Source organism: Lygodium microphyllum, chromosome 22, assembly GCF_053477565.2.
Source record: "Lygodium microphyllum isolate KBCC chromosome 22, Lygodium_microphyllum_v1.1.10, whole genome shotgun sequence".
Lineage (NCBI taxonomy): Eukaryota > Viridiplantae > Streptophyta > Polypodiopsida > Schizaeales > Lygodiaceae > Lygodium > Lygodium microphyllum.
Genome location: NC_141156.1, coordinates 73,156,158 through 73,183,174, shown reverse-complemented (window position 1 = coordinate 73,183,174; position 27,017 = coordinate 73,156,158).

Below are 27,017 nucleotides of genomic sequence, written 5' to 3'. Positions count from 1 at the left end.
AAATGTCACCTCAAGTCCTCCCATGGCAATAGCAGGGACGGAAAGGAGATTCTTCTGGATTCCTGGAACATAAAGTACATCTGTGAGTGTAAAAGATCCACCTTGTGTGGCTGTAAGTACAATCTTGCCAACTCCTTGTATAGCATAAGCGGAGTTATTGGCACATGTAACTGTACCTCTCTCGGAGGTAGCATCAAAAATTGAAAATAAATTCCTCTGTGAGGTAATGTGCTTACTAGCACCTGAGTCAAAATACCAATCCTCCTGAGAGGTCATAGAGAGGCATGATTCATCTGTAGTGTGCATAGAAGGGTTGTACGAGCATGATACTGTACAAGCCCACTCATCATCAAAGTCCTCGTCTCCATGCGAGACAATGGACAGATTGGTTGTCTCCTTCTTCTCTGCACTAGATGCATCTGCTTGTGCTACATTTGCTTCCTTCTTTGTGCCCTTTTCCTTCTCTTTTGCAATTCTTTTCCGGCATTCACCAATATAGTGACTCGGTTTCCTGCAATAATGACATTTCCCCTTTTTCTTGGGCTGATTTTCATCTTTTTCCCCACTGACAGTTGGCTGGTTGGCTGCTGTTTTTGGTTTATATGCAGCCCCAGACACAGCTTTACCCTTGCCCTTTTGACTTGCCATGAAGGCCTGATCACCCTGCTGAAGTATGCTCCTATTTTCTCTTGACTGTTCCTCCTGCAATAGTATCTACACTAGGTTGTCAAAGCGAAAGGAATCAGGATTCCCTTGCATGATTAACCTCAATGTAGAAGCAAGAGCCTAATAAGACTCAGGAATACCATTCAGCATTACAGTGACCATAGACCCATCTATCATGTCTTCCCCTAAGGAAATCAACTGCTCACGCAAGTCCTTAAGCTTGGTAATGAAGCTATCCATAGTCTCTCCTTCATGCATCACTAAATGATCAAGCTGCCTTTTAAGATAGGCTACCCTGGCTTCATTGCGTACCTGATAAAGGTTAGCCAGGGTGTCCCATGCCTCCTTAGCGGACTTACAAGACCGTATGTGTAATATTTCCACGTAACCGTACCATAAATATTAACTTTCCGCACGCCGTGTAAACCCTGTACAAAGGGTATCTCTTGCCTTGAAATTATTGACCGCATAATGTGTGACCCGCGCGCATGAAATAGGGTCCTCTGCAATGGTAAATCGAAACCGGGAGTTCAAAACCGCAAGCCGCACGAAAACACCCTCTTGGGAGGGACAATTTTAATTAAATTAGTGCAAATTTTTTTTACTATTATCCCTTCCCCCAGCCGATGCATGGCTGGAGGAGAGGGAGTGTGGAGGGGGGGGGATGGCCAAGTGAGGTTTGCATGGGGAAGCTCTCCACGTGGGTGGAGACCCTCTTCCCCACCCCCAAGGCCTATAAAAACACCCCCTAGCTAAGGGGGGTGTAGGGAGGAGGCTGTGAGAGGAGAGGGAGGAGAGGCCGTGAAGAAGGAGACTCTGTGAGAAAAGAAAGGCCGTGAAGGAAGAGGCTGGGGAGGAGGATCGTGGAGGTCGCCTTGCTGCCGACGTGAAGGAGGTACCGCCGCCAGTCCAGCCGCCAGTCGCTGCTGCCGCCCCCAGTCCGCCAAGCTGCCGTCGCTGCTGCCATCCCCGCCACAGTCGCCAGACTGTTCCACCCGCCGCCACACAGATCACGACACCCCCCCTGCCCACGTGGAACTGAAGAAGCAGAAGCTTCTTTAGAAGCTTCCAAGGGGGGCCTCCTTAACCCCCTTTCCCACCACCTGTCCCGAAATCCCTTTCCCACCACAATCTCGAATAGGCCATTAATACCCCTTTCCCGGGATTTGAAGAGGGGCCATAAGGACCCCACTAGACCGTCGGAAAAAGGCTTCCCGCGATAAGTCTTTTAAGCCCTTCACCGCAAGCGACATTCCGTAAAAGAATCTTCCACTTACGAGGAAAGGCAAAGGCCGGAAGGTTGCATGTCAAGGCAAAACAATCCGTAGACGACGAAAGCGAATTCAGAAACCGAACCTACGTGTACGATGGCCCCGAAAAGATCCCAAGAGGCGACCGCGGGAGGCTCGTCTCCGAATGTGCAAGTGGACATCTCCCCGACTCCACAAGTCCAGGTCCTTCCGTGTTAATTTCGCATAAGGAAATGATTAGGCGCACTTAACCCATAAAAGGAAATTGCATTTTTCGCTTAAATTTCAAAGCATATGGAAATGGGAAAGAAATACATCTCTTGAACATTAGGTAAGATTGAAATTGTCATGTATTTGAACTATTAGAAGGTTAGATGCATGTAGTTGGTACTGTTTCAAGGTAATGAGACTTAGGCAAAGAAATGGAATTTATAAGTGCATTATCTTCGTCCTAGACATGGTAGAAATAAACGTATACTGCACATTAGGTAACATACTTCTCGTAATGATTTCATAGAAAAAGGTTAGCATCATAAGGTATCATTCGAAAAGAATTAATAGAGCACTAAAGTGTACGTATGGACTTGCAAATAGCTTGTAAGTTGGAATAAATTAACACTAGTTTTGCATGAGTTTCATCAACTACTTCGTAGCTAGGAGAATGTTATAAATTGCGTAGTCGTCATGAGAAAAATGTCATTCATTAAGAGCCGCAATTAGGAGTAAAAGCATAAGATGCCAAAGGGTAAACAACAAGGTTGTAGGTACGACTATTGATGTAAGACTTAGAAGGTCCTAGGAAAGTTAGTAGCCAGATTATCGTGCACCAAGGAAAGATAAAGTTATCATGGATCATGTGATGCGTAAAGGCAATGAATCGCATGATTACGCGTGTTGGTGTAGTTGTAAGTATTGTTACTCGTTAGATTTAGATTATTACCCTTGAGAAGGATTATCCTTGTCGCAAGACAAGCATAATTGAATTGACTAAGTAATCTAAACCACAAGGATTCTTATGGACATGATTGAGTCAATATGATAGGGATCCTAAGTGTTAACTAGGGTTTAGTGCAATAATAATTCAACCTAGCTTTAGGCAAAAACCGTGAATCTAAAGATCCTACACACGTTCACAAATTGTTGAAGCAATTGGATGTTCATGTATGAAATGATCTAAGGTTTTATCCTAAGGATCATTCGTCTCAATGATGGAACTCCGACAGAGTTGCATATTCTAGAACCAGGGCCAACCTAATTAGGAATGGGTTGGGGGATACCCTAAAATCCTGTTACTCGATGGAGGTAAACTCCGTGATCGGGAAACGCTAAGCAACGGATAGAAGGATTTCGTGGAATAGATGCAATACTTGTGCACAAAGCCGCAACATTGTTGACAAGTTATTGAAAGAATTTAACTTACAAGAGGATGACTAATCATCCTGTTACTTACTTTTCTTGGGAATAATTTCCCAAGGAAGAGTAAAGTTAGGTATTTGAAAATGACCAGACAATAAATTGAAGCAACATGGTCGCTAGATCCTGCCACAACAAACCTAATGTATTGGAAGGTTATGACCCTAACCCAAGAATGATAGGAATCTTGCCAAGTTGCAATTGATTCCGGATCGAATGCGGGTTGCATTCGGAGGAAAAAGGAGTTACTCCTTAACAGTTTGCAGCTAAACGACCATTGAAATTGATTGTGTTTGTAACAGTTTAGAAAGGACTGTTTGCATTGTTTGCTCAATGAACTAAAAGATGAGAATATATCTAAATACTTCAGGTTGAAGGCCTGACTTGAAGGGAGTGGCAGCTTCAGTTACCCCCGACTGCCTGCCTGACCCTAACCAAGGGGGTTGTGAACCGCGCCGGGAACATGGACCGAACCCGCCGTGAGAGGTCTCTCCGTTGAGTTCTGCTTGGAGCAGGAGGACGCTTGGGTGCCAGGGGAGGCTCTGGCTGTAAATCCCTCGCCTTCCCGGCCCTGCACAAGAGACTAACGTGACTCGGGATTGGATCTCGAGGCCCGCATACTAGTCCACGGGCGGAAACTTGGAATAGCAATCACTGAAGGATTACTGGATAGCCTTCGGGCGGATTATGAATACGCCTACGGGCGGGAACTCCTTGTATTTCAAAGATAAAAGGATAAAATGATAACAAAGGAGTTGTTTGGCACTGTTTTCTTTATGTCCTGTGATAAGATTACGTGAAGGAACCAGTGCATAACAGGGTTAATCAAAGAAGCTGTTTGTATATATCAAACTAATGTGGTAGGTAATTACATAACTAAAACAAACTGAGGAAAGTGCGGAGGATGGACCATGGGTCCATCCTATGGATGGGTGGTCCCGGTTAGCCGGGAACTTTTCTCAAAGTCTTCGACGAACAGAGGTTGATCATCATCTCCGGAACAAGTAACGAGAACGATGACTTAGAATTAACTATTACCCGATTCATGCTGTTTTAGGGGAACGGAATGGGACTATGCCTTATGGCAGAAAGGTCGAGCCTTGCTTCCCTCTCGTTTTCCATTCTCCTTGAACCAAGTGCAGCGTGAATCCGCTTCGGACCTGGCGTTTCTGCGTAAAGTAGTTCGCTCGGGTCTGACGCTAATTGTTGCTAGCTAATGACCAAACATGGAAACCCAAATTCAGGTCGATCCTAAGTGGGAACGGCCAGGATACTTCCGCTACGTGGCAGACTCGGGAAGACCTAGATTGCAAAACCCGTAACATTCCATGGGAGTGCCGGGCGGAGTTTTCTAGACATCCTTTCCGATGGACTGCTAAGACGTGTCCTGAATGGTTCTAGTGGACACGTTACAGTTGGTATCAGAGCGAACCAACAAAGGATTTGTTTTTTTTAATAAGAAGAAGTAAAGCAAATGTTGTGTCCCAAACATTTCCTTACTTTGAATACTGTCTTGCAGAATTATGAAGCATGGAACAGGTTCTTAGTGTTCCGAGTCATGTTTATGACCGCGATGCATTCCACGGATTATCGACAAAGGGCTGAGATGATGAACATCCTAGACCGCATTTACAATCCATCACCTGTGTACGTGGAATGGAGATGGATGGGTGTTACAGGGATCTATTACATAACTGCCTATCAACCTGCGTACCTTCAAATTAACTTGAAGAGAATCAAGTGGATGGAGGATTTGAAGATCGTAAAGCTGTTCGTCTTTATTGAGGCTCACGCAAACGCGACCCTACAGGTTGGAGGTCGAAGGGTTAACCAGAATAAGTATGTGTACGGGGAAGTGATTCAAAGAATCCCTGCCGACCGAATCAAGGTTTTGGGCCGTCGTGAGAAGAATGGATATCGAAGGAAGAGATACCCTAATCTTCCAATGAACTATCAATTCCTGAAGATCGATGACGCCAATCCGTACTACTACTCAGTTCCTGTAGCTGAATGCAATAATATCTTATTCTCCTCGAATTAATGTATTAACTTGTTCCATCGGCCCAAGAAATAATTGTAAGGGCTATGCTGAGATGAATGGAATAAAACTTTTTCCCGATTGTCTTGACTATGAATATTGATAAAGAAGTAAAGTGATTTGGTCACTTGGCTGAAGGAATACGTGGACGTAGGTTCTGAAGAGTTAACAGAACTCCCGCTTCAAAGAGAAGTAGATCATGAGATCAAGCCAGCAATAGGAGCTGTGCCAATTGTGAAGAGAACCTATAGAATGTCCATATCGGAAGCAATTGAGTTGAAGGAACAACTCAAGCAGCTGTTAAACCAAGGCTACAGCGGGCCTAGCAATTCACCATGGGGAGCTCCAGTACTATTCCAGAAAAAGAAAGATGGGACACTTCGACTATGTATTAATTACCGTGGGTTGAATCAATCAACAGTCAAGAACAAATATCATATTCCTAGAATAGATGAGCTTTTTGATCACCTTCAAGATGCAAAGATCTTTTCCAAAATTGATCTCAGGTCAGGCTACTATCAAATCAGGCTCAAGGATGAGGATATTTTTAGGCCATATCTTGATGATTTCGTGCTTGTCTTCTTCGACGACATTTTAGTCTATTCTAAACAGGAAGAAGATCATGAACCCCAACTACGGATTGTGTTGGAGACAATGAGGTCTCATAAGTTGTATGCGAAAATGAAGAAGTGCGCATTCTTCAAACGTTAGATTGAAGATCTAAGATTCATAGTATCATCAGAAGGAATATCAGTAGATCTAGCCAAAGTCAGAGATGTACTTGAATGGCCAATACCAGTATCTGTCAAAGAGATACGTAGTTTTCTTGGCTTGACAGGATGGTATAGGATCTTTATCAAAAACTATGCTTTGATTGCAGCACCTCTTACCGACTTACTAAAGAAGCAGACTTCTATTACATGGTCAACTCCCGAGCAAAATAGCTTCGACCAATTGAAGCAAAGTTTGGTATCAGCACCTATTCTAAAACTTTCTGAATAAGGAGTTCGAGGTAGTAACTGTTGCCAGCATTCTTGCCTTGGGATGTGTTCTTATGCAGGAAGGTCATCCAGTAGCATATTCTTCAAGGAAATTGAAGAGTCACGAAAAGAATTATGCCACTCATGACTTGGATTGTTAGCTGTCATCCATGCTCTAAAGCTTTGGAGACACTACTTGTTGGGAAACAAGTTCACTCTAGTAACCGATCATAAGAGTCTCAAATGGATTTTTACCCAGAACGAGCTCAACATGACGCAACGTCGATGGATTGAAGTATTGGAGGAATATGATTTTGAAATCAAGTACCGACCAGGGAAAGAGAATGTGGTTGCCGATGCACTCAGTCGCAAGGCATTCCTAAACTCCCTAATCTTACAGAATCCATCAACGGCCAGATCTTTGGCTACAAAGGTATCTATGCCAAGCAACCCTATACTCAATCTAGCTAGAGAGAAATCATGCCATGACTTAGCCTACCAAGCGATGATAAAAGAAATATCTACCAAGGATCAGAATCCGAAGTTGCAGGCAAAGTATCATGAATTTTCTATTGACAATGGACTTATTTATTACAGAACAAGGCTATGTATACTAGCAAGCCAGTCACTTAAGCGGAAGATATTGTGGGAAGCACATGATTCCCCTTTCGCAGGACATCCTGGCTATGCAAAAACTCTTAATGCAGTTAGGAAGAGCTATTATTGGGAGAGGCTCAAAGGTGACGTCCTCAAATATGTCACCGAATGTTTGTCTTGCCGACGTATCAAGGCTGAACATGTCATGATGCCAGGGAAATTGCAACCACTTGACATTCCCCAAATGAAATGGGAATTCATCAGTATGGATTTTGTGGTGGGCTTACCCCAAGTCCAAGGAGGATACAACTCCATTATGGTTGTAGTTGACATGCTTACTAAGGTTGCACACTTGATTCCAGTAAAGACAAACCATAAAGCTTCCGATATTGCAAGAGTGTTTATCAAAGAAATATTCAAGCTACATGGACTACCTAGAAGGATCATTAGCGATCGAGATTTTCTTTTCACATCTCACTTCTGGAGAGCTATCTTTGAAGCTATTGGGACTCAACTCTGTTTTAGCACTACCTACCATTCCCAAACAGATGGACAAACAGAGCGAGTAAATCAAATCATTGAGGATATTCTTAGAGCTTACTGCTGTCGAGAGCCAAGGAGATGGATTCAATATTTGCCGTTAGTAGAAATTGCCTACAATGCTTCTTATCAGCAGAGCATTCAAATGACTCCTTTTCAGGCATTGTATGGTCATGATTGTCGAAGTCCTCTAAAATTTTCAGATCCTACCCTGAGAGTGGAAGCTTCAAGACAAATGTTGGAAGACATGGATGACCAAATAAGGTCAATAAGACAAGACATACAAGCAGCCAAAGATAGTCAAAAAAAAAAACACATGCGGATTTGAAACGCCAAGAGAGGATCTTTGAAGAAGGAGACATGGTCTTCATTCATGTACGCCCCAAGAGGAGCTCTTTATCTCTAGATAAATACCGGAAGCTAAGTCCAAGGTATTGTGGTCCGTATAAAATCCTCAAGTGCCTAGGACCCAATGCTTATAAATTACAACTTCCCAATAACCTAAAAGTTCACAATGTATTCCATATTAGTCTCTTGAAAAAGTATGTACCCAACCCAAATCATGTACTTGATGACCAACAAATTGTAATGCCTAGTCAAGGAATCCTTGAACTAAGGCCGGAAAAGATTTTAGATGTTAGAGAGAGACAGTTGAGATCTAGAACCTTGAGAGAATGCCTCGTCCAGTGGAAAGATTATCCCGAAGAGGATGCTACCTGGATGGATGAAAGCTCTCTCAATCTTCAATATCCCCAGTTTATCTCGAGATGAGGACATCTCGATTCTTCTAAGGGGGAGAGAATGTAATATTTCCGCATAACCGTACCATAAATATTAACTTTCCGCAAGCCGTGTAAACCCTGTACAAAGGGTATCTCTTGCCTTGAAATTATTGACCGCGTAATGTGTGACCCGCGCGCATGAAATAGGGTCCTCTCCAATGGTAAATCGAAACCGGGAGTTCAAAACCGCAAGCCGCACGAAAACACCCTCTTGGGAGGGACAATTTTAATTAAATTAGTGCAATTTTTTTTTACTATTATCCCTTCCCCCAGCCGATGCATGGCTGGAGGAGAGGGAGTGTGGAGGGGGGGGGGATGGCCAAGTGAGGTTTGCATGGGGAAGCTCTCCACGTGGGTGGAGACCCTCTTCCCCACCCCCAAGGCCTATAAAAACACCCCCTAGCTAAGGGGGGTGTAGGGAGGAGGCTGTGAGAGGAGAGGGAGGAGAGGCCGTGAAGAAGGAGACTCTGTGAGAAAAGAAAGGCCGTGAAGGAAGAGGCTGGGGAGGAGGATCGTGGAGGTCGCCTTGCTGCCGACGTGAAGGAGGTACCGCCGCCAGTCCAGCCGCCAGTCGCTGCTGCCGCCCCCAGTCCGCCAAGCTGCCGTCGCTGCCGCCATCCCCGCCACAGTCGCCAGACTGTTCCACCCGCCGCCACGCAGATCACGACACCCCCCCTGCCCACATGGAACTGAAGAAGCAGAAGCTTCTTTAGAAGCTTCCAAGGGGGGCCTCCTTAACCCCCTTTCCCACCACCTGTCCCGAAATCCCTTTCCCACCACAATCTCGAATAGGCCATTAATACCCCTTTCTCGGGATTTGAAGAGGGGCCATAAGGACCCCACTAGACCGTCGGAAAAAGGCTTCCCGCGATAAGTCTTTTAAGCCCTTCACCGCAAGCGACATTCCGTAAAAGAATCTTCCACTTACGAGGAAAGGCAAAGGCCGGAAGGTTGCATGTCAAGGCAAAACAATCCGTAGACGATGAAAGCGAATTCAGAAACCAAACCTACGTGTACGATGGCCCCGAAAAGATCCCAAGAGGCGACCGCGGGAGGCTCGTCTCCGAATGTGCAAGTGGACATCTCCCCGACTCCACAAGTCCAGGTTCTTCCGTGTTAGTTCCGCATAAGGAAATGATTAGGCGCACTTAACCCATAAAAGGAAATTGCATTTTTCGCTTAAATTTCAAAGCATATGGAAATGGGAAAGAAATACATCTCTTGAACATTAGGTAAGATTGAAATTGTCATGAATTTGAACGATTAGAAGGTTAGATGCATGTAGTTGGTACCGTTTCAAGGTAATGAGACTTAGGCAAAGAAATGGAATTTATAAGTGCATTATCTTCGTCCTAGACATGGTAGAAATAAACGTATACTGCACATTAGGTAACATACTTCTCGTAATGATTTCATAGAAAAAGGTTAGCGTCATAAGGTATCATTCGAAAAGAATTAATAGAGCACTAAAGTGTACGTATGGACTTGCAAATAGCTTGTAAGTTGGAATAAATTAACACTAGTTTTGCATGAGTTTCATCAACTACTTCGTAGCTAGGAGAATGTTATAAATTGCGTAGTCGTCATGAGAAAAATGTCATTCATTAAGAGCCGCAATTAGGAGTAAAAGCATAAGATGCCAAAGGGTAAACAACAAGGTTGTAGGTACGACTATTGATGTAAGACCTAGAAGGTCCTAGGAAAGTTAGTAGCCAGATTATCGTGCACCAAGGAAAGATAAAGTTATCATGGATCATGTGATGCGTAAAGGCAATGAATCGCATGATTACGCGTGTTGGTGTAGTTGTAAGTATTGTTACTCGTTAGATTTAGATTATTACCCTTGAGAAGGATTATCCTTGTCGCAAGACAAGCATAATTGAATTGACTAAGTAATCTAAACCACAAGGATTCGTATGGACATGACTGAGTCAATATGATAGGGATCCTAAGTGTTAACTAGGGTTTAGTGCAATAATAATTCAACCTAGCTTTAGGCAAAAACCGTGAATCTAAAGATCCTACACACGTTCACAAATTGTCGAAGCAATTGGATGTTCATGTATGAAATGATCTAAGGTTTTATCCTAAGGATCATTCGTCTCAATGATGGAACTCCGACAGAGTTGCATATTCTAGAACCAGGGCCAACCTAATTAGGAATGGGTTGGGGGATACCCTAAAATCCTGTTACTCGATGGAGGTAAACTCCGTGATCGGGAAACGCTAAGCAACGGATAGAAGGATTCCGTGGAATAGATGCAATACTTGTGCACAAAGCCACAACATTGTTGACAAGTTATTGAAAGAATTTAACTTACAAGAGGATGACTAATCATCCTGTTGCTTACTTTTCTTGGGAATAATTTCCCAAGGAAGAGTAAAGTTAGGTATTTGAAAATGACCAGACAATAAATTGAAGCGACATGGTCGCTGGATCCTGCCACAACAAACCTAATGTATTGGAAGGTTATGACCCTAACCCAAGAATGATAGGAATCTTGCCAAGTTGCAATTGATTCCGGATCGAATGCGGGTTGCATTCGGAGGAAAAAGGAGTTACTCCTTAACAGTTTGTAGCTAAACGACCATTGAAATTGATTGTGTTTGTAACAGTTTAGAAAGGACTGTTTGCATTGTTTGCTCAATGAACTAAAAGATGAGAATATATCTAAATACTTCAGGTTGAAGGCCTGACTTGAAGGGAGTGGCAGCTTCAGTTACCCCCGACTGCCTGCCTGACCCTAACCAAGGGGGTTGTGAACCGCGCCGGGAACGTGGACCGAACCCGCCGTGAGAGGTCTCTCCATTGAGTTCTGCTTGGAGCAGGAGGACGCTTGGGTGCCAGGGGGGGCTCTAGCTGTAAATCCCTCGCCTTCCCGGCCCTGCACAAGAGACTAACGTGACTCGGGATTGGATCTCGAGGCCCGCATACTAGTCTACGGGCGGAAACTTGGAATAGTAATCACTGAAGGATGACTGGATAGCCTTCGGGCGGATTATGAATACGCCTACGGGCGGGAACTCCTTGTATTTCAAAGATAAAAGGATAAAATGATAACAAAGGAGTTGTTTGGCACTGTTTTCTTTATGTCCTGTGATAAGATTACGTGAAGGAACCAGTGCATAACAGGGTTAATCAAAGAAGCTGTTTGTATATGTCAAACTAATGTGGTAGGTAATTACATAACTAAAACAAACTGAGGAAAGTCCGAAGGATGGACCATGGGTCCGTCCTATGGATGGGTGTTCCCGGTTAGCCGGGAACTTTTCTCAAAGTCTTCGACGAACAGAGGTTGATCGTCATCTCCAGAACAAGTAACGAGAACGATGACTTAGAATTAACTATTACCCGATTCATGCTGTTTTAGGGGAACGGAATGGGACTATGCCTTATGGCAAAAAGGTCGAGCCTTGCTTCCCTCTCGTTTCCCATTCTCCTTGAACCAAGTGCTGCGTGAATCCGCTTCGGACCTGGTGTTTCTGCGTAAAGTAGTTCGCTCGGGTCTGACGCTAATTGTTGCTAGCTAATGACCAAACATGGAAACCCAAATTCAGGTCGATCCTAAGTGGGAACGGCCAGGATACTTCCGCTACGTGGCAGACTCGGGAAGACCTAGATTGCAAAACCCGTAACATTCCATGGGAGTGCCGGGCGGAGTTTTCTAGACATCCTTTCCGATGGATTGCTAAGACGTGTCCTGAATGGTTCTAGTGGACACGTTACAGTATGTGAGGTATAAGCGCAACTTTGACTGACAATGCTATCATAGCATGTGCTTTAGCATCCCTCTCATCCCACTTCTGCTGTGCATCTGTGGTGGGAGCTGGGGGTGGAGCTGGAATACCTCTTCTGCCAGTGGTACTAGTGGAGTCCTCATCCATGTCTGAGGTCACACGAGAGCCAGGACGAGGTTCTGAACCCTCCACAATCTTGCTAAACCCGTGTGCCACTAGTATGTGGTTCATCATATATGACCACAGTGGGTAGTTGGAGCTCCCATCAAGCTTGTTCTCAACAGAGAGCAAATCCAACACACCATCCTTGCCCATTGCGTAGGGTGTATTGCACAAGAATCACCTGAAAGAAAAATAAAAGGAAAATCCCAAAACAAAATATCTCTTCCGAGATTTAGACACAATCACTTGCTTTACTCTGTCCCACTGCATAAGGGCAATGTCAATGCATACAAATCTGTCCCAAAACTGTAATCCCTTCTCAGTGTTCAAATTGAGAGCATAGCATCCACACACACTGTCACACAATGTTCCTGTTCTGCTGCACCACAATAAAGCATAAAATCCCCCAATTTCTCACTCAATTCCTGAGTGGATAGGCACAATCTTGTTGTACCAAGTGTAAACAAGGCATACACACAAGAAATGTTGAAAAGCCCCTTGATTGGAAGGGTAAATCTGATCACAATTGTTGCATACACGCTGCCCAATGCATAAAATCAACTACAGCAACACCCTGGTGGCAAAAGCCCCAAATTTTCACACTTGTATCGGTCCTCGGGAGAACCCACAAGTCACGGGAGAGCTGGTAACAGCAAATACAGTCGTTTTCACAAACCCACAGGTTGTTAATCACTGTTGCACTGCAAATACAAGCTGGAACAGATCAAAATTGAACTGTTTATTGCTTCTAGAAGCTGTTTTCAGCAGTGCGCTCAATCGAAAGTGATACTGGGTTGATTTAATGACTGATTCAAGTGTCGACACAGCATGTACTGGTCTGTACAGCCCTGTTAATGAGGCGCGATGTGGCGAAACAGCTCCTGGAGCTATTTTCCCTGTCGATTTGACCTGAACAGGCTGAGAATGACCTCGAAACTGTTCTAAAACTGTGCGCGCCTGAGCTTATCAGCTTGTAGGCTGTCTTGAGCATGTGTATGAGGCTGTAGAAGCTTTCAAAGACCCTCGACAGGGGGCGACTGCAGGTCTAGAACTGAGCGCGACCACACGTGTGAGAGTCTGGTGCTGATTCCCGCGACCAAATCGAAGGTACAACCTCCCATATGCTGAAAAGAGTGGCGGCGGCCTGTTTTGCAGCAGTTCCTATCAATTCCAGAATGTCTTGAGTCGATATGAAGCTCACGAGCTGAGGGTACGCGATGGGATGCTCACGGGAATGATGGGATGGCTCTGATACCAAATGAAGAAGCAAGAAAGTACACACAGAGTGAGGGAAGCAAGGGTGAGCTGAAGTTACGTGACAGGAAAAAAGTATATCATCAAAAAGATACACCTCAATCATAAGCACACAACCCTAGATTAGGGATTTGTGCATAATAGGCACTAGTGCTAAGCACTGTGCTTGCTAAGCATAAAAAGCCTAGAACTAGCCTAATAATACTGCCCCTAGCCTCCTGATGAGGTCACATGGGCTATTATTAGCCTGGGGAAAAAAACCTCCCTTAGGGGGAGTAAAAAGTGCCCCGAGCCACCTACAACCACCAATACTCCTATAGGGATACACATATATAGTGGAGAGTGCACTAACATGTACCACACGTATTTCTTCATGTGGAGATCCTCATTGGCCATGATAGTTGTCCCTTCCTGGAGAGCGAGCTCCTCATGCAACACATATATGAATGGAATAATGTATTACATATTTATATTAGATTTATAATGGCCTCTGTGAACTAACTTTAGTAATTACTTATCTTCTAATTTTGAATTATATTTAAAATCTTGCAATCTATACCTATGTGAAACATATATTCCATGTCTAATATGGTAGTAGACATGGACAACACAACAAGGATTATTGATAGCAATGAGCCAAGTCACTTCTAAATATTTTTTCTCTACATGTATTGGTATGTTTACCAAAAATATTTTCTTACTCACACTCGTATAAGCTTTACAAATGATTTCCTTTGTTGCATCAATATGGCATCAAAGTATGTATCAGTGATGATCAGTTTTTTGGGTTATATTTAAATTCTTATTTGGATGCCACTACAGGTGTGCTCACTCAAAAACTTTTATTGATGCATATCTTGATGAAAAGGCCCCACATCTCAAAACAATTTTGCATATTTTTTCATGTTAAATTTCATCAATATACCCTTGATATATTATAGTACATATGGCCCATCCACCATAGCCCTAGTTCTTACCTTTATACTATTTTTAGCCTCTTTCTTCTTGAGTTGCCAATGCTTGTCTATTTCTCTCATGGTCTATAGATTTTTTACATATGTCTTTACCCAATAAACTAATCAACATATCATTAAAATTCAATTCACCATCTCAAGTTAAATTACTAATGCTTGTTTAAAGATATGATATAATGCAAACAAAAAGCATAGTAAAAATATTATCTTAACCTCATCTTGAAAATTTGACTTTTAAGCATGCAACTGACTAAATAAGATGTTGAACTCATTGAGGTGAGAGGAAATGGTAGACCCCTCCATTTGCAACTCAAACAATTTATTTTGAGATAACCTTACTAGAGTTAGTATCCTTCGCATAAGTGTCATATAACTTCTCCTATAAGTTGTGTGTAATGATCTCATTTAGAATTGCAAGATATATAGGTTCTACCAAGTGTAGCCTAATAGTAGATTGAATCAATGCATCAACTTCAAATACCTTGTCGAAGGGTTTTCGAAAGCAATGTCGCAACCACAGAGGACCTTGACTAATTTTAGGATAGAAGTTCCTCAAGCGAGATCACGATTTAATTTGAAAGAAGGTCACCTCAATTTCCAATAATGGCATCATCAGCTTCAGCTTCATACTCATTGACAAAGTGAAATCATGGTCTCAAAGAGAATCAAGCAAGTTCAAACTACATTGTGGCTACTGAACTCAAAAAAAAATCTCTACAAAGACATCTGGATGTATACTCCTAAGCAAGACAGCTCTGTATGCTTACTGTGATAAATAGATTTTGCAAAATCAAGCACCTGAGATTGTGGCCGAATTGGTCTGAGGTTGTAGTAGTCAGTTCTGACATCCACATAGGTGGCTTTCGACTCTTGATTTTTTACGAAATAGCCTCCTTCGGCACGAGATAGTTGAAATCACCACACTTTGTCAATGCTCAGCAACCGCAATTCGTTCAGTTTCATGGCAGGCTGTTCGATCATATTCAGGCACCAACTCAAGCAAATCTTTGGTACTCCTTGTCAGCTCTACTTCATCACGTCTTCTACGAACATAATGATCTTCTCTTCTCCCAAAATCAGCGCGCCTTCTCTGGTACTCCTTGTCAGCTCTCCTTCGTCACGTCTTCTGATCTTCGTCACCTTCTGGAATGTCTTGGTTATCGTCTGATTATCTTCAATCGTCCTCCTTGAGCTTCAACTCCGTCAGATCTTCTTCATCTCGACCTCTCATTGCAGCATCGTCCAATCTCGTTTTCCACAGCAACAGTCGCCTCTTCTTTGTTTTCCTCCGTCACAGCCTCGACTTCCTCCTTTAGCTTCATTACAGGCTTCTGGTCTTCCTCCGTCGCTTCATCTGATTCTTCCACTTCATTTTGTTCCACCCCTTTGACTGCAAGTCGTCGTTGTCAGCTTCTTTTTTACTATCTTCTTATTATTAGTTTTCGTCTCCTCCGAGCTCCGTAGCATTCCATTGAGGAAGGTGCCATCAAGGAGAGGACCACCACACAGTCGTTGAAGGCACAAGAAGTGAAGCCACACCAGCCACAGAGGGTGACGTCAGGGGGGGGCTCCAAGAGGGTTCGAGGGCAGAGGTGGGATCAACCTGCTCCTTCAAGGTCAAGAGGGTGATGCCGTTAGTGAAGAGGCCATGGCCGGCTCTCAGAAGCAAGGCTCTGTCATCATGAATTAGCACTAGTTCTATTCTCGATCACAAAAACGAGCTTTTTTTTCACCCTATTCATGTCGTATCATTTTTTTAAAAAGCTTTTTCCCTCTGCCGCTTTTTCTTGTCTGATTTCCCCTTTGCTTTCTGATCCTTGTCCACTAATATGGCCCTTACCCCTCAGACATTCACGTAGGGTTTTTCCGTCGACCATTCCAAATCAAGCATAAGGTTATTTTGAGGCTCAAAGGTGATGCCTTTTTAAGGTCTCTAAGGTTATATTGCACCATCTAAGCAAGCACCAGTCAAACCTGCATACTCTCCTAAGTGACCAAGTAAGCATACTCTCCAACATCTAGGTGCAGCACAAGTGCAGTCTCTAGCATAGAAAAGATAGTATTTTCAATTGCAATCTAAAGAGGCCTATGTATAGATATACCTGCCCCTCCACCCATGACTATCCCATCAACTATTACTACATGAGGTTTTGTGTATGTTCCTAGCATGTAATTAAGATTGTATTCAGTGTGGAAGAACTTTTTCCCTAACTTGTACTGCCCTTCAATGCCATCATAGTAAGTCCTTGCAACATCACCACCTACACAGAAAGCTCTTCTAGACCCCTTTATTATGATCAAAGACACATCATCATCATTCTCCCATCGCTTGTAAAGCTCCTCCAGGTGGCCTACCATCCAAGAAGAAAGTGCATTTAATTGACATGGCCTATTCAATGTAACCACCTTTGTACGGTCATAGTTTCTCACAATGATCTCTTCTTTTGTCTCTGTATCTGTAACTATGGACGAACAGTGGATGCACGCCTTGCATGCACACACACAGACACATCTTTTTGGTGGATTCCACACTTCGGATGTGCAGCTGTACGACATCCACCCCCTCTGATCCTACGCATCCTCCGGATGGGCCAACTACCCATGATCATTATTATCAAGATCCACAAACAAATCAATCTCTTCATTATGCATTTCCGGTATATCAACAAGATTATCTGTCATATCATCTGTCTCTTCTATTGGAGTTTCTTCTTGTTGCTCTTCTCTTACAAATTCTTCCAATGCATAATCCTCATCATCTATTTTCTTAAAAATCTTAATTCTTTTTCCTGCAATAGGCACTCTAAGCACTGTCCCATCCAATTCTGTCAACTCATATGTTGCATTATCAAAGACATGTCTAATTGTATACAATCCAAACCATCTTCCAAATAATCTGCAATAACTTCCTCATTTTTCGCATGGCTCTAGTGTGCCGCTTATCCCAAAATAATTTCTGCCCCTTTCGAAATAGCTGATATAAACAATCTGCTATGTATGCAAAATGGGGTATCCAAATCATATAAAACAAACATACTCCAATGAATCTCCGTACCTCTGAAGTGGTAGAACAATACTCTATAATCTTGCCTATAGCATCCATCTTCGTATCAACAGTCTTGTATTTCCTATCAACCCTGGCTTCATTATGATCCTCTGCATTACTCAAATCTTGCTGTAAATCAGCAATTCTGCACTCCAATGGCTGAATATCCTCAGCCCTCTGCTCTATGGACTGCATAGAAACAGCCCTAAACTCTGGATGCTCAAATAGTTCAGCAGTAAACTCTGTTGGCTGAAAGTTTTCAGCCCTCTATGTCTCTGAAAGCTAATCATAACCAGCTGGACACTCTGTTTGTTGAATTTCTTCAGCACTCAACACTCTTTGCTGAGTTACCTCAGCCTCTGACTCAATCTGTGACACAAAATCTACAGTTTCATGAAACATGTCCAGGGACTGCACTAATACATTACTGTGACAATTCTGCATATCAGTTTTCAACATATCTCCCATCTCTGTCATCGTATCTGCACAAATCACACTGTCATACATCCCATCTATGTGCTCATCATCCTCCAAAATTCCTACATTTTTCAAATTTTTCTCCTTCCTGGATATATACTGCCTGGCAGCTCTAGGCAACCTAGAAGTCTTTTGATAGCTCATTGAACTATTTGTTGAAATCCCAACAAAATCGGAGGAGAAAACACCGCTGCTAGGAGGGAGAACTCCAATCTCCTCTGCTCTGTACTATCGTCGTCTCGCGAAACGGCGGTACCTAATGAAAACCCGAATCCCTCATAGTGGGCAAAGGTGCATCTCTGAGAGTATCCCTGTTTCTAACATGGTTCACACACACAGTCATAAACTGAACTGCTCTCATACCATCTTTACTGCGAATCCGTGCATAAGCAGATCCATCATCCATGACCTTTGTTTCCATGCACATCTCTGTGATGAATGGCTGACCAAGAATTATGGGATAAGAGCATGAATCCTGCACAAAGAAATGAAAATCCTCCTCTACATCACCAATAGAAACCCTGACCTTAGGACAGGCAGCATACAAATCACCTACAGTGTTATTGGCGGCTCTCATACGCCACCCATGCTCTACATCCATAGACCATCTGTTACTCTCATAAACTCCACGAACTATGAGATTAATCTCTGAACCATGATCCACCAATGCAACATAAGGCACCTGTTTCTCTCCAATCTTTACCATCGTCTCTGTAGTTGCCCTAGCCCAATGGCTCCACGAAAAGTGACTACGCGGTCTCAAGACAGGCTCATCAATTTCAGCATAATGCATAGGCTGAACCCTCTTCTCTTCCTGCAGAAAAATAGAAGCATTCTCAACCATAACCTCATCCTCATCCTCATCCAACTCCCCAATCAAAACTCCCTGTGTATCAGTGGTAGACAATGCATGTCTTTTCCTCTTCAAAACCTCCTAAAACTGATCCTGAAACTCTCTTTTTGAGATGCCCAAAACCTCAGAAATAGTGAAAGTCACCTCACTGCCAAGTATCTTATCATTAAAGATTTTCTTCATGTCTGTAGATGTCTCAATATCAGACATCAATCTAAACCCTAACTGCTTTCTCTCTCTAGGCTCTTGCCTCTTTTCTCTCTTTTGAGCATCTTCCATCTGTCGATCTGGCCCTGGTCTTGAAGACGGTCCTACAGTAGGTGGAGTAACAAACTCACCCCCTCTAGTCTTCTTAACTGCACTTGGATTTTCATCATCCCTCTTACGCTTCTCCTCAAAAAGTACATCTGCACCATGAGACTTAGCCAAATAAGCATAAATAGAGTACCTGTCAGGCGAGTCCCAACCCGTCTCTGATCTGATGCTAGAGCCTGCACTAGTCAAAATAGTTTGCTGAATTTTCCCCTTATTTGCAGTCTCCATAGCATAAGTCCATAGTGCTAACTGAGTCTTTGATCCTTTCTCAATCTGGACTCCATATGCAGAAGCATCACCTCTAGCTATCACATAAGAAGTACGCGCAGCCATATCATCCACTAACTTCTTCATTCCACCTTTACCAAAGTTGGTAGCAAGTGGAGCTCCTATCTCAGTCAACCAAATCCTACCATCTTGCCCCCAATAGACCAAATTCTGCCTCCGTGCATCCTGAAAAGATTCACAATCCCTGCAATGCTGATGGTCCGTACTATCACACCAAATACATCTCCGATCTCTCCTAGGTGCACTAGGAGGACTCCTAGGTGCAGTAGGAGCACTGGAAGAAGTAGTAGGCGCAGTTGACGCAAACTGCTCCTTCAACTTTCCCACCAACTCCGCTTTGACTGAATCCAGTGTCAAATTTGTTATGCCTTTGATTATGTGATCAAGAGAGGTAGGCACCGATGGAGTGGATGGTTTTGGAGCAGAAGGTGTAGGCATCGGTCGTGGAATAGGAGGAATAGGTGGAGTGGAAACAGTAGGCACTGGCATAGGCCAAGAAACTGGCTGAGGAGGAGAAGAAATAACAGGGATAGAAGTAGGCATAGGAGCAGATGATGTTGTAGGTGTCATGGAACCATTCTGTAGACGAGTCTTCCATATCCTCCTCTTGGTCAAAGTCGAGACTGCATCTTGAGCATCCTGCCAATCCGTTTTAAGACCCATAGGCTTCGTGCGATCCTCAAGAAGCTCACCCAATTCTTCTTGAAGAGCAGGATCTGCAACTTGCAAGAAAAGCTCAACTTTTTCAACATCCAATGCTCTTTGTTCAATGGCATCAAGCTGACTATACCTCTCCTCAAATTCTCGAATCAACTCCGAAGCAGCTAGACCTTTGTTTGGCATATAGACCCACTCTCGGAATGACTGCCGAGTAGCCATACCAAAGTCCTCAAGGAAATATTCTTCTTTCAAGGCCTTCTTAAAATCTTGCCAATGTGTATTTTGAATAAAAAGATCAGTCACTTTCTTTTTCCCTCAAAGCGGGTGTGACAAGACGAAGGAAATACTTACTCATAAGTCCAGCTAGAACTCCAAAAAACCCCATCTTGATCTCATATGTCTTCAAATATGCTGAAACATTTTGGCTGTCAAATAGCTTCTTCTCATTCTCAACTGCTTTAATTGCCTTAGTCGCGCTGTTTGCATTCTCCTACTTCGAATAGAGTTGCCTTTGCTGAGACAACTGCTGTTGATGCAATTGTTGTTGCTGCTGCATATACAATTGTGTCTACTGATTTTGGAGCTGCATATACATGGACATATTCTGTAAAATCTGCTTTAGATCGTCTGTTGAAGTACTTGACGCAATAGTCATTGATGGAGCTGAAGTAGACGCAGCTGGAATTGTAGAAGAGGCTGAAATAGAGGCTGAAGTATCTCCCATCCTGAAATTTCTACGACGTCACGTCGGGTTCACCAAAGATGTCGAAGGGTTTTCGAAAGCAATGTCGCAACCACAGAATACCTTGACTAATTTCAGGATAGAAGTTCCTCAAGCGAGATCACGATTTAATTTTAAAGAAGGTCACCTCAATTTCGAATAATGGCATCATTAGCTTTAGCTTCATACTCATTGATAAAGTGAAATCATGGTCTCAAAGAGAATCAAGCAAGTTCAAACTACATTGTGGCTACTGAACTCAAAAAAAATCTCTGCAAAGACATCTGGATGTATACTCCTGAGCAAGACAGCTCTGTATGCTTACTGTGATAAATAGATTTTGCAAAATCAAGCACCTGAGATTGTGGCTAAATTGGTCTGAGGTTGCAGTAGTCAGTTCTGACATCCACATAGGTGGCTTTCGACTCTTGATTTTTTACGAAATAGCCTCCTTCGGCACGAGATAGTTGAAATCACCACACTTTGTCAATGCTCAGTGGCCGCAATTCGTTCAGTTCATGGCAGGCTGTTCGATCATATTCAGGCACCAACTCAAGCAAATCTTTGGTACTCCTTGTCAGCTCTACTTCGTCACGTCTTCTGTGAACATAATGATCTTCTCTTCTCCCAAAATCAGCGCGCCTTCTCTGGTACTCCTTGTCAGCTCTCCTTCGTCACGTCTTCTGATCTTCGTCACCTTCTGGAATGTCTTGGTTATCGTCTGATTATCTTCAATCGTCCTCCTCGAGCTTCAACTCCGTCAGATCTTCTTCATCTCGACCTCTCATTGCAGCACGGTCCAATCTTGTTTTCCACAGCAATAGTCACCTCTTCTTTGTTTTCCTCCGTCACAGCCTCGACTTCCTTCTTTAGCTTCATTACAGGCTTCTGGTCTTCCTCCGTCGCTTCATCTGATTCTTCCACTTCATTTCGTTCCACCCCTTTGACTGCAAGTCGTCGTTGTTAGCTTCTTTTTTACTGTCTTCTTATTATCATTTTTCGTCTCCTCCGAGCTCCGTAGCATTCCATTGAGGAAGGTGCCATCAAGGAGAGGACCACCACACAGCCGTTGAAGGCACAAGAAGTGAAGCCGCACCAGCCGCAGAGGGTGACATCAGGGGGGGGGCTCCAAGAGGGTTCGAGGGCAGAGGTGGGATCAACCTGTTGCTTCAAGGCCAAGAGGGTGATGCCGTTAGTGAAGAGGCCATGGCCGGCTCTCAGAAGCAAGGCTCTGTCATCATGAATTAGCACTAGTTCTATTCTCGATCACAAAAACGAGCTTTTTTTTCACCCTATTCATGTCATATCATTTTTTTAAAAAGCTTTTTTCCTCTGCCGCTTTTTCTTGTCTGATTTCCCCTTTGCTTTCTGATCCTTGTCCACGAATATGGCCCTTACCCCTCAGACATTCACGTAGGGTTTTTCCGTCGACCATTCCAAATCAAGCATAAGGTTATTTTGAGGCTCAAAGGTGATGCCTTTTTAAGGTCTCTAAGGTTATATTGCACCATCTAAGCAAGCACTAGTCAAACTTGCATACTCTCCTAAGTGACCAAGTAAGCTTGAAAGAAAATACGAGGCTCCAACATCTAGGTGCAGCACAAGTGCAGTCTCTAGCATAGAAAAGATAGTATTTTCAATTGCAATCTAAAGAGGCCCATGTATAGATATACCTGCCCCTCCACCCATGACTATCCCATCAACTATTACTACATGAGGTTTTGTGTATGTTCCTAGCATGTAATTAAGATTGTATTCAGTGTGGAAGAACTTTTTCCCTAACTTGTACTGCCCTTCAATGCCATCATAGTAAGTCCTTGCAACATCACCACCTACACAGAAAGCTCTTCTAGACCCCTTTATTATGATCAAAGACACATCATCATCATTCTCCCATCGCTTGTAAAGCTTCTCCAGGCGGCCTACCATCCAAGAAGAAAGTGCATTTAATTGACATGGCCTATTCAATGTAACCACCTTTGTACGTTCATAGTTTCTCACAATGATCTCTTCTTTTGTCTCTGTATCTGTAACTATGGACGAACAGTGGACGCACGCCTCGCATGCACACACACACACACACACACACACATCTTTTTGGTGGATTCCACACTTTGGATGCGCATCTGTACGACAACATCTACTAGTTTTCCATCTATACGCCTCTTATGGGCCTTAATTTTCTCTTCTAAATAAAGATCCCTTGCATTTGCTCATTTCACCAAACTGAAGTTAGTATTATCAAACTTCCAAATGTTATACAATTCCTTATCCATTGTAGATGATGATGCCATTCACGCAAAATAACAATTTACTAAAAAGTGACACCAAAAAATCAAAGTCTAGGTGTATACAAAGTGATATCAGAAAATCAACAAACTCCTTGCACTACAAGATATAGGCCTTATACCGATGTTAAAAGCCATGGAAATGTAAATAAAAAAATTTACCTCCATTATCACAAAAAACATTGTTATTGGCGACGCCATAAAACAGTTGGTATTAGCGTCGTTATCAGCATCACTATTTACGTCAATATTTGTAATGCTGATATCAACGCAAATAATGATATTGATAACGATGCTTTGCGACGCTAATAACGACGCCAATAACCACGTGTGCAAGTAAATTTGCGGCGCTAATAGCGATTGTAATAGGGGGGGAAAAATGTGTGCCCTGCCACATATAGCACTGTGCTTTATTTGGGCCATACAAAATAGTTTTTGCACTGTGTACAATGCTCGTATAACTAAATACAAAGTGTACTTACATCATAACACTGATACATGAAATAAATACATGATTACATAATAAAAGCGACAAGTACAATCATGGCAAGATATCACTACTACATAGAAAATGTCTACACAGATCACGTGACCAAAAAAGAAGGGTGTGTGAGCTCCAGGGATCCAAGGGCGAGCTATAGATCCTTGCCATCTGAAAGCTCGTCCTGTCGCAAAGGACCATCGAATGGACTTTGCAAAAAAAGAAACAACTACACATCAGTCCACTATACAGTAATGCATTTTAATTAAACATGGTAACTACAGACAAGCAAGATGAGTGACTTATAAGGCTGTCACGTCCATACAATCGATCGATCAATATAGTGAGGCCGTGTCTCTCTGCATATCGACTCTCAAGGCCGGTCGGATCACGCTTTGTAATAGAGTGCTACAAAGAAAACAAAATACTAACTGTTAGAAATACGATTGTCAATACAAAGGATATTGCAAAACAATAAGCAAGCAAAACAAAAGAGAAACTTAAAAAGTCCTCCAGAAATGTCCTGTGGCCGCCACTCCCAAGATGATGGACCACTCTAGCCTCTAGTCATGCCATCGCCACCTTGTGCTACTGTCTTCAACGTCGTAGAGAATTTGTAGCCTCCTCCCTCAGTCTTGGCGCCAATCATCCATGTCTAGCCACTCGGGCTTTGCAACCCCACTCTTGAGTGCCTTGCATGCCTCCGATCATCTGTGTGACATATATGCACGCATGCACTCCACCATCCAGCCCATAGAAAACCTATCTGCTGCGGCTGGTACTGGAAACTCCTCATGCAAGGATGCTACTATATAGTCCTTGCTCCCCTCTAGTATGTTTTTCCAATGATCCAAGATGTTGTGCCGAAAAACTTGTTGGAATAACTCTCTCATACAAGCCATCACCCTCCTCCCCTCATCATTCATGATGATGGCTCCTAACCTATCATCTACAAGGTAGGCATACCCCTCTAGGGTATGCCTAAGATGGGTCCTCTCCCACCTACGACCATGCTCCTGGGCATATCCAAGACACCCATGTACATGTGGTGTAGTGACCGGGGTAGTATCTATCGGAGTAGCACCCATAGTGGTACCACCTGCAGACAGCTGAGCAAAAGCTAGAGTGACAACAATAGATGTCCCCACAGGTGTGAAAAATCTCCAAGGTGATGCAACTCCAGCATAATGATGAGACGGAGACACCATATCCGTGCCTCCATAGCAACCGCCTGCGCCATGCTCTCTGGAACAAGCACGAGAGCGAGGAGTAGCACATGTATCCCGAGATGACTGCAGGCTCACTGCATTTGTATCTCTGCAACACCCCCTGACCCTGAAGCACTCCCTCCGTCTTGCCCAAGTTTGGAGCGTCGACCTCATCTTCTCGAAACTGAAGCATCTAATCGCATCGAAGTAGATCTAATAGAGCGGCTTGATGATGTCTGAGACAGCTCCCGGTCCGCCATGTCTTTGAATCTCACCATTTGATCTGGACACATGCGCGTGAATATATCCTAAAACTCCTCATCGCTCATCCCTCGACTCATCGTGATTATCTAAGTATCCACAATGGTCACCTGCACAGACAAAAAATGGTGTTAGCATAATCAATTTAAATCATACAAAGCACAGTAATATAAATCTTTAAAAAAATATCTTACTTAAAATGCTATCTTATGTACTCTTATAAGTGATTAGTCAACAAATTGAGTAAGTGGATGCTCCAAGTATCCTATGGTCCCATGTCAATCTCCTGACACAACTCGGCATAAACTAGAAGGTCGATAGACATGTCACCACAAAAGGATGAGTCCACCTCATTCTCAAAGAATTCTTGGACTCCTTTATTTCCATCATTGTTACTCAATGCTGGCTCCTCTACATGCTCCAAGCTTTCGATGGTCTCCACCCCTTGCAATATTGACCTCTCTGTTTGCATATTGTCATCATCTATACTCGGAACATCGCTTTGATCATATATTCTCACATCTTGGGGAGCTGAAGGTATAACATACCACCATCGAGGTTGTCGGTGGTTTGGATAGAAGATTACATGTTCACAAACATGTACAAGAGAGATTTAACTATTTTGACATGTACCATGTCGTAATACAATTAACGAACAAATGAGTTCATGCACCTATTCACAATGGACCGGCAACACAAAGGTGTCGCATAAATCTGTCCATTTTTTTTCAGAATCTATTTCGAGAAATCTAGATGGACCTCGTCGAGCTGTTGCTCCAGCTCCTTGAAGTACCACTTTGAACCACTGCACATCGAATAGTATCATGGAGAAGCTACAGTAATCCACTGTAACAATACTTTGCAAGTTCCCAAAATACTCCATCTTATCTATAATCGTGTTTGGATCCATTGCTCGTAATCGACTCTCTTACTCGAACCTTGCCATGATATCATAGTCTGTGGTGGAGCGCATTTTGTCAATACGCTCCACGTGAAAATGCCATCCATATGACCACGCTCCACTATATATTTTGTACTGTACATTGAAACACTCAATTAATTGTCACATCTAAAATATAGATATGACAAACCCTAAACACGCCAATCCCTTGGGACTACATCCCCTCGAGAATTTCCACTCCTCGGTTGAGACTTGCGCCCCTTCGCAAGACGCTGTGGTCAAAGCTCCATGCAACCATCGCATTGACATAAACCACGGCATACCCTCCATGCCCTTGGGATATCGAATCGATCGATGGTGCATAGCACTATGTCCAAATTTAGATCGCACTTCCTCTCGATCTTACCTAGCTTGTTGGTACCTAGCAAGCTACGTCTCCATAGAGGCATGATGCAACATACAAAAGCGATTCACTTTCTCCTCCATTGTAGCATCCATTATTTTTTCTACCCCATTTCCAACCACCACATCTCTGGTCAATCTATCATCGTCCTTCACTGACCATAGCATACTATTATTTGGATCCACCGTTGGTAACCATTGTGAAATATGCACTAGCACCTCAGACACCAACCAATCTTCATCCATGCTACCTTCTAGCCGAGCTTGTTGTCACACAAATCCTTTCAGGGTTTTCATGAAGCACTCCAAGAATAACATCAATCGCATATGGACAGGTTGAGCAATCTCCACTTCATCTACAAGATGCAGAAGAAGGTGGATTTGTATCGTGAGCATGCTGGTAGGCAGGTATTTCTCAAAGAGATACACCGTCTCCACTGCTCCCCACCTCGCGAATTCAATAGAGGATGTCTAAATCTCCTTCTATGAGATCCATTGCACTAAATTCGACAACTTGTAAATGGCCCCGCGTATTTCTAGAGTAAGACATCTTGCGATTGCGATCAGTTGTATAAACTGCCACAAATGAGAATGCATTATGAACAATGACTACACTCCAAATAGCAAAATGCACACGCCACTTACAATCCATTCATAGTACAAATCTAACATATCTTATGTCAATCATGGGATTTTAGCCCTGATAATTGGTCGTCTTTAGA